This window comes from Stegodyphus dumicola, chromosome 7, assembly GCF_044657685.1.
Source record: "Stegodyphus dumicola isolate Sdum_Otavi_A_Nest chromosome 7, ASM4465768v1".
NCBI classification, from domain to species: Eukaryota; Metazoa; Arthropoda; class Arachnida; order Araneae; family Eresidae; genus Stegodyphus; species Stegodyphus dumicola.
Genome location: NC_140774.1, coordinates 10,859,376 through 10,872,281, shown reverse-complemented (window position 1 = coordinate 10,872,281; position 12,906 = coordinate 10,859,376). Strand labels below are relative to the sequence as shown.

Sequence of the window (12,906 nt, the reverse complement as noted above, 5' to 3'; positions counted from 1 at the left end):
CATATAATATACATTATCTTTTGGCTAAGGACATTTTAAAGAATATTCTAATCAGCAGCTAACCGCTATTTTTTAAAAAGGTAAATATAACTGGTTTATCTGCTGATCGGCGATGATGCCATCCACACCTCTTCTGAGTTTCAAAACTTTTGTTCCATTACCATGGCATGCAGAATGCTTGAGCATTCTCCAAAACTAAAACTATTTGTTTTTCAAGGCAAATATAGCTATTCTTCATTACATTTTACGTTTTCTGCTGTATCTCAGGGTATTAATAACAAGTTTCGCATTTTTCAGACTGCATATGGACAGATACAATGAAAGAAATATGATACCTTTTCAAAAATATCCTAAGCGAATATAATTGGAGTTGTGTACATCTAGCAAAATGTAGTTTTCCGCACTAATTGTTCTAAACAGGTTTTCCAGATCTAGAAGTCCTTATGAATATTAACGTGTTTAGGAAGATAACAGTAATCATTTTCAGTGCCATATTAGGTGAAATAGAGTACTTTGTGCCATGTATCCCAAATTGCCAAGACCGAAAGGAATTTTCTTTTTTTCCCCTTCTGCTCAATATAAAATTCAAACTTTTTAACTGAAATTTTTACTACAGTAAGCTACATCTTAAGAAACATTCTTAATTTAGATTGTTTTTTTTTATGTTAATTATCACGAATCTGATATGCATTTCGAAATCTACATAAATATATATTTTTTTTAATTTTATTTCTATTTTCTGTATTACTTTACTGCTCATGATATACATGGAAGTAGGTTTTTATATCAGATATAGTTTTAATCCAGCTACAAATTTTACATCATTCTGGATTTAAAAGATGTTATTTTGAAATTAAGGCATTTGGCAGATAATAAGAGCTTTAGAAATTTGGTATTAATTTGTAGCATTTTGGAAACAAGAGTACTGAATCGCTTGATTTCTACTAACTAATAAATTTTTTAATTGAATTAGTTCAGTTACTGATGATGAAAGCCTGTATAATAACAGATATAACAAATTAAAAGGACAGTAGACTAATAACATTTACTTACAGCAACAGTTCTTTTGAATTACCAAAAAAAAAAAAAAAAACGTTTCGTAAATGTATTCTTTTCGGGAAAAGCAATATATGTTTAAGAACTTATATAAGATATTTTAAAATTCTATAAGTTTTAATGTTATGAATTTCAATATAACTAAATATGATTACCTCCTAATTTCTAAATTTGAAAAAAAAGAAAAAATGATTCAACAACATTTAAGCGTATCAAACTATTAAGCACTGTAGGCAAATTCCTAAACTTTCGAACATTTGTGAAAAAAAATATATATAATACATAAATATTTAGATTAGACAAAATATATAAATATTTAGATCTTCTCTCTGCACTTTCCTGGTCACTCAAGATTTGGTTATGATCACCAAATCGGATCACAAGGTTTGGGTTTGGGACTCAGATTTTAGTGGGTCCACGAATCATTCTACAACTTCTCGTGACTTTGTTTTTCTCTCTTTAAAAGAACGAATGTGAACGATGGGGGATCTTCAATGATTGCTTCTCCTTAGGCTGTCTTAAACGGACCCTGCTCAGGATTAGTGCTTCCAGTTGAAGGAAGAATAGAGTAAAAAGAAACAAACACAGACGATCTTAGAGTTAGTTTAAATAATTCTCTAGGGTGCATTAAACATAGCGATTACTGGATAAAATTAAGAAATTGCGCTAAATGGCCTATATGGCATATTGAAAAGACCTCAGGACATCAAGAAATGATATTGGTGATTGAGATGTTACTGAAATTGTAACGATCACTTTCCTTATTTTAATCAAACGTCTCTTGTACGTCAAAATACATATTTTCTAAAATTTTGAGTTAAACTGTTTAACAGTTTTTTAGAGTATGCTTCGAAAGTTCAAATGAATAGAAACGAGATAAGTTTCGAATTTTCAAATCTAGAATTTCTCTTAAAATTGGAGAGGTTCAAGGGTTGGAATGTCCAATTGCTAGTGAAAGGCGCCAGGGCATCATTGCATCATGTTTTTAATGTATAAGGGAAAGTTCTATCTGAAAGTAATGACTTCAATGTTGCGAAGCGAACACATTTCGCATTTTGTTTTCAGTTCTTATTGTCTTTAGAAGTTATTCTTATCGTACATTGCAGAACATCAAGTATATGCATATCTCTGTGAGCTAGACATTTAAACCACTGAAAGGATACAGAAAACGAAAGACATGAATAAAAAATGTATTTTCTATAAAATAATACGGTACAGATTCCAATAATCTAGATTCAGAACTACTGAACTATTCCTGAATATACGCCAGAGTTTTCTCTGAACTGTTCTCTTACAAGAACTGTTCTGCATTTGCACACTGAAAAATTTATTCAACTGTTATTATTTATTTTCTATTAGATTGCTATTATTTTCACGACTTTTAAAAAAAGAAGTCTTACATTTCATGAATTAATTATATTTTATAATCTAGGTCAGCAAAATATATTATGTTGGATAGAGCATAATCACCCATCGACTAACGCTTTTTTTTTTTTTTTTTTTTTTTACATTGATTTGGTATCATTGATAATTAATCGATGTGAAAAAGGTGGTTAGAAAGCGCTATCGGTGAACAGCCAGAATTGTTTTTGGAAAGAAAAGCTACAATTCTCGAAATAAGAACTTGCTATTTTAAACAGATTTGAATTTTAGAATTTCCGAATTTTATGTTTTTATACCTCTATTGTAGTAAATTTATGTTATTATTGTTACAATTATCTCAGTTCTTAGGTTGAACTCAATAAAAAGTCTTCGATATATGGAACACTTATTTTCATTCATACTTCATATCGATTATTTGAGAAGCGTTTCATTCACAATTAAACTGAATATAAGTAAAATTCCCTTTATTTTGAAACCTTCTCGTCTACTAGAAATTTCGTATTTCTATTTTCGTATCTTCTTTCGTATTCGTATTTTGGTTTATGAGTTGTAAAAGAAATTTACCCTAAATTAAAAAAGTATTAAGAGTATATGCTCTAGGAAATCTTCATTAACTTCAGCACGTCTAATGGATTGAAAAATGCTTATATTTGGCTGATAACAATCTTAAGCACATATAATTTCTATTCTTAAATATATATCTATTAATAGATATCTTAAATATATATCTATATATCGAATTTCTTGAGAATCAATTATTAATTTCAAATATGACGATGTTTATTTATTGCTAGGTACAAATGTTATCTTTGTAGCTTCTTATCCCTGCTGACAATAAAACAATTAGCCTTACCATAATCTCCCTGATATTTTCTCTTTTATAGACAAGGTTTGTACTAAAATCTCTCATAACTCTTGCAGTTTTCTCATAACATAGAAAGTAAGCATAGGAAGAGGGACTTCAGTTAAAAAGAAAATAAACAATATATACCCTATTTTACCCTTAGTTTTTCGGCACAAGGTTCTGAAATAAAAAATAAAAAAAATTGTGTATTTTTCCACTTCCTCAATGTTTTCAGAGAACAATCTCCCCTGAATTTTAGAATGGACTTGCTTTTGTCTTCTTAACAAAGGACAAATCACCTGCGAAGATCACGTCAAACCTTTCCCTTCTAACTGTTGAATTTTATGCCAGTCTAATACATGAACCAACCCATGATAGCGAAGCGAACATGAAGTGACATTCAGTCCATGATTTCGCTGGGTCAACTGGACATTCACCTTTTTTAATTATTTATAGATTATTTCAGGCTCAAGTTGTAGCGCAGACAGCAATAAAAACTGGCGAAATTGGAGCTACAAAAGTAGAAGTGAAGATATCTTATTAAATAGTGCAATATGCATTCTCATTGAATGTAGGTTTCTTTTAAAGGAATAACATTGTGATAGTTAACTGCGATTTATCCATGACTACTTTTCATTTTTATATTTTAACTTTAATCACGTCCTTCGGATATTTTATTCGCAAAATGTTTCACTCTCGATTTTCGAAAAACGACAAAATTAATAAAATAAAGAGGGGATACGATGGGAAATAAGGTAATATATATTGACGCTACATATCTGTACAATATGAAACACAAAATTCTCTTAATATAGTATTTGCTTAGCTATTATCGAAAGAGAGTTTAATAAACGAGGTGTAATGAAATTTTGATTACTTAAAAAGAAAAGTACTATTTATTTTGTTAGAAAACATAAACTAGGGAAAAGTTAAAGGAATACCTAACCAAATTGAATTTTAATAATTCCCAAAATTCAAACTTGATTTGGATTTAATTTCAATATGATGCTGTTTAATATATTTTGATAGATTATGGCAAGAAAATTCCCAAGAACCAATACTTCTTGCGAGATTATTGATTCAAATTCATTAAAGAAGAAATTTTAGTACGAAAGTTTGATTTATTTGATTTATTATGGAAAAGCATGCGAAGTGTATCTGCTTAAGAGAAGGAATTTTTAAGAACTGGCTCGTATTCACGTTACACAGGGGGAAAACTACGAAAACGCCCATGCAGCCAGTCCGTCCGTCTAAAATCGAATCCAGGCAACGAGATATATACTGTTATATGAAGTCATTTGAATCCAGGTCAATCTACCACTATTCAGCGACTTTACTACTCGGCCGATGTTGACTTTGAATGTGAAGGAATGAGATACAAAACGTTTTTATCCATGGAGTTCGTATGATTAGTTGTGTAATGATTTTTCAATAAAAAAATCTGATATGGACACCACATTACTTTCTTGTACTTGTTCTTCTTCTTCTTCGATTAAATTGCACATATTTTTTGCTGCACTTTATATTTAAAATTATTTTCTCCAATTATTACTATAATTAACCGATCTGTCATAGAAAGTTGAAAAACGACGTAAATTGCAAATTTTGAAATTAAACATCCCAGTCAGTTTTTCTCGTATGGAAGTCAAACTTCTTGTCTTTTTATTTTTTCATAACGAATATGAAAGCTTTCGCAAATGTAAGTATAAGAACCGGGAAACCGGATTAAAAGTTAGATTTCGTTACTTGGCTAATTTTTTAGTCCAAAGGGGAAATTTGCCCTAAAGGACTATTATTTTCTTTTTGGCATTTTGCGTTGGTTTGGTATAAATGGGCCTACCAGCGGCCGAGCGGTAAAGTCGCTGAACACTGGTAGTTCGGTCCGAGGCTCGAATCCCGCGAACGGGCTGGCTGCATGGGCGTTTTAGTGGTTTTCCCGCATGTGTAACGTGCATACGAGCCAGTTTTCCTTAGAAAGTCCTCCACAATGGCATCCTTTCCCTTAGGCAGATAACCCTCGAGTCTTTTCCATAATCACATACACACATACACACGCTATAAATGCCCTATTCACTTTTCAAATTGTTGCCACCAAATAATATTATCGCCTGTATTATATTTAAAGAAATTAAATAATGAAGAGTCTACATAGATGTATGTATGTATCTCGCATTGTGATAAAACAACGGTAACTAGAGTCATCCAATTTTGAATAACGTACGTTTTCACCAGAATACGGGCATTTGAGAACCCAAATTTGGAATTTCTTTTATTATTCATTTCATATTTTGTAAAACTTTAATGAATTTTTGATTAACAATTTAAAAGCGAGCAATGGCAACACTGTACAGAGGAGTGGGGGGGGGGGACCTTTTTTTCTCCAGCGCGCTGAACTGTGTATAGGAAATTCTAAAGATATGTTCGTTTTAAAATTATTTTGCGATATTGCTGTTGAATTGAATTTTATAGTTTAAGTACGAAGAACATGATATTTAATAAATAACGATAACACACAAAACGTTAAAAAAAAAAGCCCCTTTGAACGTAATTTAAAATCTTAAAACTTTCAAATTTCTTTGAATTATTATAATTATTATTATTTATTTTGATATTGCCCAAACATGAATATTTTCCTCATTTGATACACTTATCTAATTGGAAGTATATAACTACGACCAACGAGGGAGAAAATAAAGGCCAGGGAAGGTCTTTTAAGCCGGCTAGAGGGGTCAAGTGTATCTACCTATATGTCACAAATAGAATTTAAAGTAGTCCGATATGCAAAATTTCAGCGTTCTTGAGGTATGGAAAATGCGTACGTACACTGCGAGAGGGGGAAAGAAAAGGGGGACAGTTCTATATCTCCCGTTCTACTGGGCCGATTGACGAAATTCAACTTGCGTTTTTCAAATCTCGAAAGCCCGACTTAGGATATGTATTAGATTTATATATAGCATTGTTCTAATATAGGTATTTTGACACAAAATCGGACTTTTTCTAAAATACCATACTTTTTTTTTTTTTTTTTCATATTTCGATTTTACGACTCAAATTACGCCAAACTACCAAGTTTTGTAAAAATAACACGAGTAAATTTTAAAAAATTAGCTCTCAAAATTTTAGCTCCTCGATGTTAATTGAGTTTGGTATATATTTATTAATCTCTCTTTTTCTTTATTAAATTTATTTGATTCTGCCTTTCACAGTTCGAAATTGAGGTTCCTTCCAAATATAACCACATACTTCCACATTTTTTTATGATTTATTTTTAAAATTTGTATTTTTAAACAATTTTTATAAACTTTTCAAAAAATTTTTTATTTATAATCTGAAAAATTTTTACCAGCATCTTAAAGTAGACGTATTTCTAAGCAGCATACCTGCAAAAAACTACAGTTTTTTATTAAAAATTTCTGAAGAAATATGCGAATTTATATATTGGTGCTTTTTGAAATTTGGCATATTAGTTGAAAGCGATAAAACATCAATGGGATTTAGACACTTTGCTAAGACTGTTTGGAAGTAGAAACGAAGTGACTTTTTTTTCCGCTGAAATGCGCAATGTAAAAACGTGGGAACGAGGTACCTTTTTTTCGGCTCCGGCATGATGGAAATGGAAAGGAAAATTGGTTGCCACATATTAAGAAGTTCGCCAAGTGAATTATTCTTGGCGAAAACTGAAAAATCGTGACAAGATAAATTTTTGAATTTCTGTAAATTTGAATCGTATAATCGATATATGAAAAAAAAAAATGGTACGTTATTTCAGAAAAAGTCCGATTTTCTGTCACAATACCTATGTTAGAGCAATGCTATACATAAATCTAATATATATTCCAATTCGTGCTTTCGAGATTTGAAAAACGCAATTTGAATTTCGTAAATCGGCTCAGTAGAACGAGAGATATAGAACTGTTCTTCCCCCCCTTTTTTTTTCGCAGTGTACATACTTAACAGATGTCACGATAAAGTCCATTTTGAATCCCTTGAATCCTTTTTACATTCTGTTTGAATAAAGAGTTCTTCATTCTGTATTTACCTACGTACAGATGTCACTCAAAAAACTAGTGAAAATGGATTCGGGAACTGTCAAATGGATATTTCCATTGAAATCTGAAGACGGAGATTTTTCGCGATAACAGTACTTCTTTTACTTCGTATAAGGAAGTAGAAAAGACTAGAATTTGAATCATTGCCTAAAACTGATAGCTTGTATTAATATGCAACGCTTTAAGAAAGGTTAGCTCATCAGAAGGAGATTTTCGAATGATTTTAATAGAGGATAATTTGAAAGACTGGTAAACTTATCAATAATATTTGGCGAGAAATAATACGTTAATTTCATACATTATTTTGGTTATTTGTTAGTTTGGAGAGTAGAAATAATAAATTATAAGTACTAAATTATTTAATTTCGAAGCATATTAAAATAAGGTTCAAAACATAATTTCACTTTATACAATATCCTTGAATGAGAAATGAAGATCAATTGAAATGACCTTTTTTGATGCTATAAAAACTTTTATGATTCAGTTTGTTACTTCTCATTTTTTTAAACGCTCAGTAGTGAAGTATAAAATTTAAACATTAGTTATTTTCCTGAATCTTTTACATGTATCATGCCGTTTAATTCCAATTTTGATTTCTTTGCTAAAGATAATAATTTTCCTTCAACTTCGTAATAAGCCTCTTCCGAAAAATAGAAAATGGCCTTTTCACGAATTTTTAAGCATTTTTTGGTAAATCAGACGACTATTTTTTAATGAATTAAGAGCTGGAAACTCGAATTTCTTAAAGCTGAACTTAAGTTGCGTAAGTACCGTTACAGCTAAGCATAGCACGAAATTCTTGAATAATGGAGAATTAAACAACGGTAAATATATCCTTGTCCTTCTTATTGTACGTATTAAGTTTAACCCAGGAAATGTATCTCCTTTTTCACAAAGAAATTTTAAAAATCGTATTTAGAATTGCGTATTTAGAATATGCGATGTCTACGATACAAAAGTGTGAAATTTTAGTTAAAAAAGCATAAAAAGAAAATATTTTTTATATCTTCTGTCATGGCCGACATGCATAGTGATTGCTATTCTAAGAAAAAGCATTGCGCAAAAAAAAAAAAAAAAATGCTATTTTGAGCCAGGATAAGTAGAGTTAAATGGCCTTATCTTTTGTTATTGACCGGAAGATATGTTGAATTGAAACGCGAAATAAATTGTACGCTGTATAGAATTACTACTTCCGTTTGTTACAATACTTTGGAAAAACGGAGAGTATTAATGATCTAGGATTAAGCAAACCACAAGTTTACTGATGCTCAGTTTAAGCTTGCTTTAAATAATTAAGATGATTTAGTTGGGAATTATTTTCATGCACGTTCTCTTCTTTTTTCGCCCTTAAAGTGCTAGTTAAATTATTAATTAGTGAAGTAGTAAATGTTACTAAATATACACTTCAGATAATAAATGCACATAAACTTTTGGGATTTTTATATTTTCTATCTTTTCCTAAAGCATTAAATGTGCAGTTAACGCTTGTTATAACGGCAGTCGCATATTAAAGAAAAAAGGGAGTTATAACTAATCGCTGCTAGAATGAAAATAACTTTATTATGCATTCATTTGTTGGAGTTGTTTTGCACCGGTTGTTATAATGGAAAGGGATCGATAACGAGTGGTCGTTGTAATTAGCATTAGTTGCATTTCTTACGCAACCAGTTAAATGTGCGCGCTCAGGTAATCATACTCTCTCATAACTTGTAATACTGCTTTCATCATTAGCACTTGATTACACGCATTGCACAAAACAATTTTACAATGTATAATAAAATAAAAAATACGTTACAAAAATTGTGCATACATATATTATTAAAATAGTAGTTCTGAATTATATTTCAATAGAAATCTTTCGGATAAAGGTAGAAATTTTTAAATAATTTTTCATGTTTTTTGTTCATTATATTTATACATAACGATCCCTTCTTACGTAACGTTACTTCTATATTTACACATAACGATCCCGTCTTACATAACGATTACTTCTTCTATATTTATACATAACTATTACTGAAATAACTATCATATAACGTAACAAATATTATCATTTAAAGTTCTCTAGTTCCTATTTTTCAGGCTCAAAGTTTTCAAAGGACTCTAGGAAGTTATGTTGACAAATTTTATATCGCCTGTCTTTCACAACACATAGAAGAACGTAGAAGTTGAAAATTCGAGGAAACAGGGTTTCAAAGAAAATGCTCTGAAATAACTATGGGAATATACATTAATTTACCGCTGAAAATGCAGGGAATACATAAATGTTTTATTTATTTATTTTTGAAGTTATAGAGGTATTTGAGATACACAGATTCCAATATATATAGAGAGAAAGAGAGTTTGCAACATTAAAATTCACTTAGTCATTTCATGATTGCAGATGCAATTAATTATCCAGGTAATTCGTTTTATTATTTTATTAAAAAAATATTGTTTGAGCTGGAGAAACTTGAAAGAGTATTTGTTCATCTTATCTTAACGCCTAAGCTGTTCATTAAATACACGCTGAATTAGTCTCACTAAGAATCACTATTAAAATTTATATTTCAAGAAAAGAGAGTATAAATAATAATAATGCACTACTACTAATAATAATGCAGTAAAAATAATTTTCACAAATAGCATATAAAACTGGAATAACAGGTAGACTTTTACTTCGAAATATTTTAACAATTTTTTATTTGTGAGTTTGGCAAAAGCATCAAATAGAAAAAAAGAAAGAGAAAAGGGGGACAGAGCGGACATCACATCTGTAAATTACCAGCGTATAAAAGACACAACGTAATTACAAAACTAATGACTGTACATTCTGCAGTGCTGCAAAATAAAACTGTTATGCGAAATGTCTAATCACTTTCTATTTTAAATTCCGGTAATTTCACTCTGAGTGCAAATTATTAATTTCGTTTAACAGCCAAACTTTCTTTGATAACTAATAAACTTATATATATAATAAGCCCCATATAATATAATAAACCACCTATAATATAATTAAGTTCATAGAAACACTTTTGACTAAGCTTAGGAAGAAAAGCCCACTTAGAAGAATGTTGAATGCTAGAAGCTCAAATCTTAAATCAGAAATCAATAACACCAATAAAAAAGACAATTTTAAACCGATTACTGGTCGTTTACACGATTTTACTTACTTGACAATTTGCTATATTATTATTATCATTTAGTTCCGATTACAATAAAATGGGAAAAGGATTACTTTTGGAAAATGTCCGACTATGTTGCCATTCTGTAACAGTAATTTTTCTCGTTTCCTTTTTCTCAACCAAACTTTTGTTTTTAAACTGTTCTTGGAAGATGATTATGCTAGTAATAATAATAACTTTGAAGCAATAAAAAGTGGTAAATTTCTTAAAATTAAAGAAAGAATGTAGCTTGATAAAGCTATCAAAAAGTAAAAAACAAATATGCTTCAATATTTAAGAAACCGATGTAGAATGGCAAAAGATTAGCACGATAAAATTAATTATTTCAAATAAACGTACATCTAAAGTGAGTTCGAGTTCTTGAAGTAACCAGTGTCACAAACGATAATAAAATAACATTAATAATAATAAAATCATATACATAATAATCCATATTTATTCCTTCTTTCTGAATGTATGACTTGATGCAAATTCGTCGCATGTATACAAAACTTTAAATTTATGCAGCAAGAAATCCTAAACTCCAATAGACTAGCATATTCTCACAATCAAGACTTTCATGATTATTGCAAATATATCTGCACACCTCCTACATAATTATTAATAAATTTCAAACTCTGGGATAACAAGTCTTGTTTTAGGCAATAGGAGATGTGTGAAGAACCATAATCATAAAGAAAACTTATTCCACGACTTCAAATAAATTACATTATTAATTTTTTCCACTTACGTTAAACCCGAAGTTTTCGTCGACAGAACACAAGTAGGAAAACCCCGCACTCTTTTCAAAACTGATACTTTGAAATTCCCTCCGAAACTTGCTTCATGCGTTCTTAGCGAATAAAAGTGTGCGTTTTGTGTTTCAAATTTATAGCTTTTATCGTGAAAAACCAAAGGTAGGGCGCTGCCTTTTATCTGGCCTAACAATAACAATGCTACTGCTGCTTCAAAAGATAACTTAAAGTGGTTTTCATACCTTATGAAGATTACTGAAACAGGACTTTATTGCCTCTTACGTAAGCGGGAGAAGTCCTTATTGATTCTGTTGAACTAAAAAATGATCTGAGCATGCGCAAATGTATACAAGATCAGGTGATGTAAAAGAAACAGGTATTTCACATCACATACAAATAATTTGCGGTGCCAAATATGATGCAAAATGTTTTGATGCAAAGTGTTAGAACCGGTAGTGGGAAAGTAAAATTGACAAAGAAGAAAAGTGCATAAAAACACATTTATTACTTTTTTTACAGAAAACTGTATTACAATTTAAGATAAATTTCAGTAACTTCTTATTTTTTAAGGGGAAAAAAATGATTTACTCAACTAAATTGATGCAAAAATTTTATACGAATACAGGAAATAATAATGTTCAGTCTTCCAAAGCAAAAATGAACACAAAATGCGGGTTACTAAATAAAATGAAATAATTGTGCACCATTTTTTTCCCAACGGGGAAAAAGCCATGTCTATCAAATTAGATCTACAGTAGTGATTATTTGCTAAGCAGAAAATATAGAATCGAAAATTAAACGAAGTAACAACTATATTTGCTGCAAAAACTTACAGAAATTCATCAAAGCTAGTTTACAATAACAGATACTAGAAAAGGAATGAGCAAATAAGTTTCGATGGCAGGAAAGTTTTCCAAAGTACCTATTAATGTGACATAAGATATCAACAATATCCAGAACACCAATGTTTTTCATTATCCTAATAATAAAATGAGTGAATGAGAGAGGAAAATTTGACAGCATTTAGAATATTAAGAAACAATTAGTTAAAAGAAGATTTGCATTTCAGTATTAGGAAAGTAAAATTCTATAATTACATAAACTATTTCAAATAAATATACAGAAAAGAATCTTACAAACGATTACAAAATTTGCTAATATTTATTTAAAGTGTTTTGGAGTTTCAGTATTACATGAAAAGAAAGATACCATCACAACATTCAGTTTTGCAATGGCATCTTAAAAACCATAAAATCAAAGATGATTTATTTCTCTAAAAGTGCATACTAGAGATGTTTTTGCAATAATGTAGTTTATAAAGTTCTTTACTACATGTATTGGTATTTTATACAAACTTTCCCTGTTCCAGTTAAATGTAATACCGTAACAAGTAGATAAGACTTAAAATTGATTTTGTTTTGGAGAGATCCCGTTTGCATTTAAATTTCAATATGAGCACTTTTTTCGGTGATTTCTGTGAGGGATTAAGATAAATTTATGTGGTGCATAAATATGTGATAATTTTAAATAAATTTCTTACATGTGAGAACGTAAACTTGATAAACAGATAATTTTAAATTCTCAGTTATTAGATAAACTAATTACCCATTTAAAGAATTTTCTTTTCATTTTATGTGTTAACTTGGATTATAACATGGACGGATATATAATAAGAG

At 30.0% G+C, this 12,906-nt stretch overlaps 1 protein-coding gene across 1 annotated transcript in view; it reads right to left on the bottom strand.

The window, feature by feature from the left end:
• The window catches only part of LOC118186948 (ornithine decarboxylase-like), a 31,903-nt gene extending 20,542 nt beyond the window's left edge, over positions 1 to 11,361 (bottom strand). The window contains exon 1 of the mRNA XM_035357127.2: positions 11,227 to 11,361. The gene's annotated coding sequence lies outside the window, so the exon portion shown is untranslated. The remainder of the gene's footprint in view (positions 1 to 11,226) is intronic.
• Between the last annotated feature and the right edge of the window lie 1,545 nt (positions 11,362 to 12,906).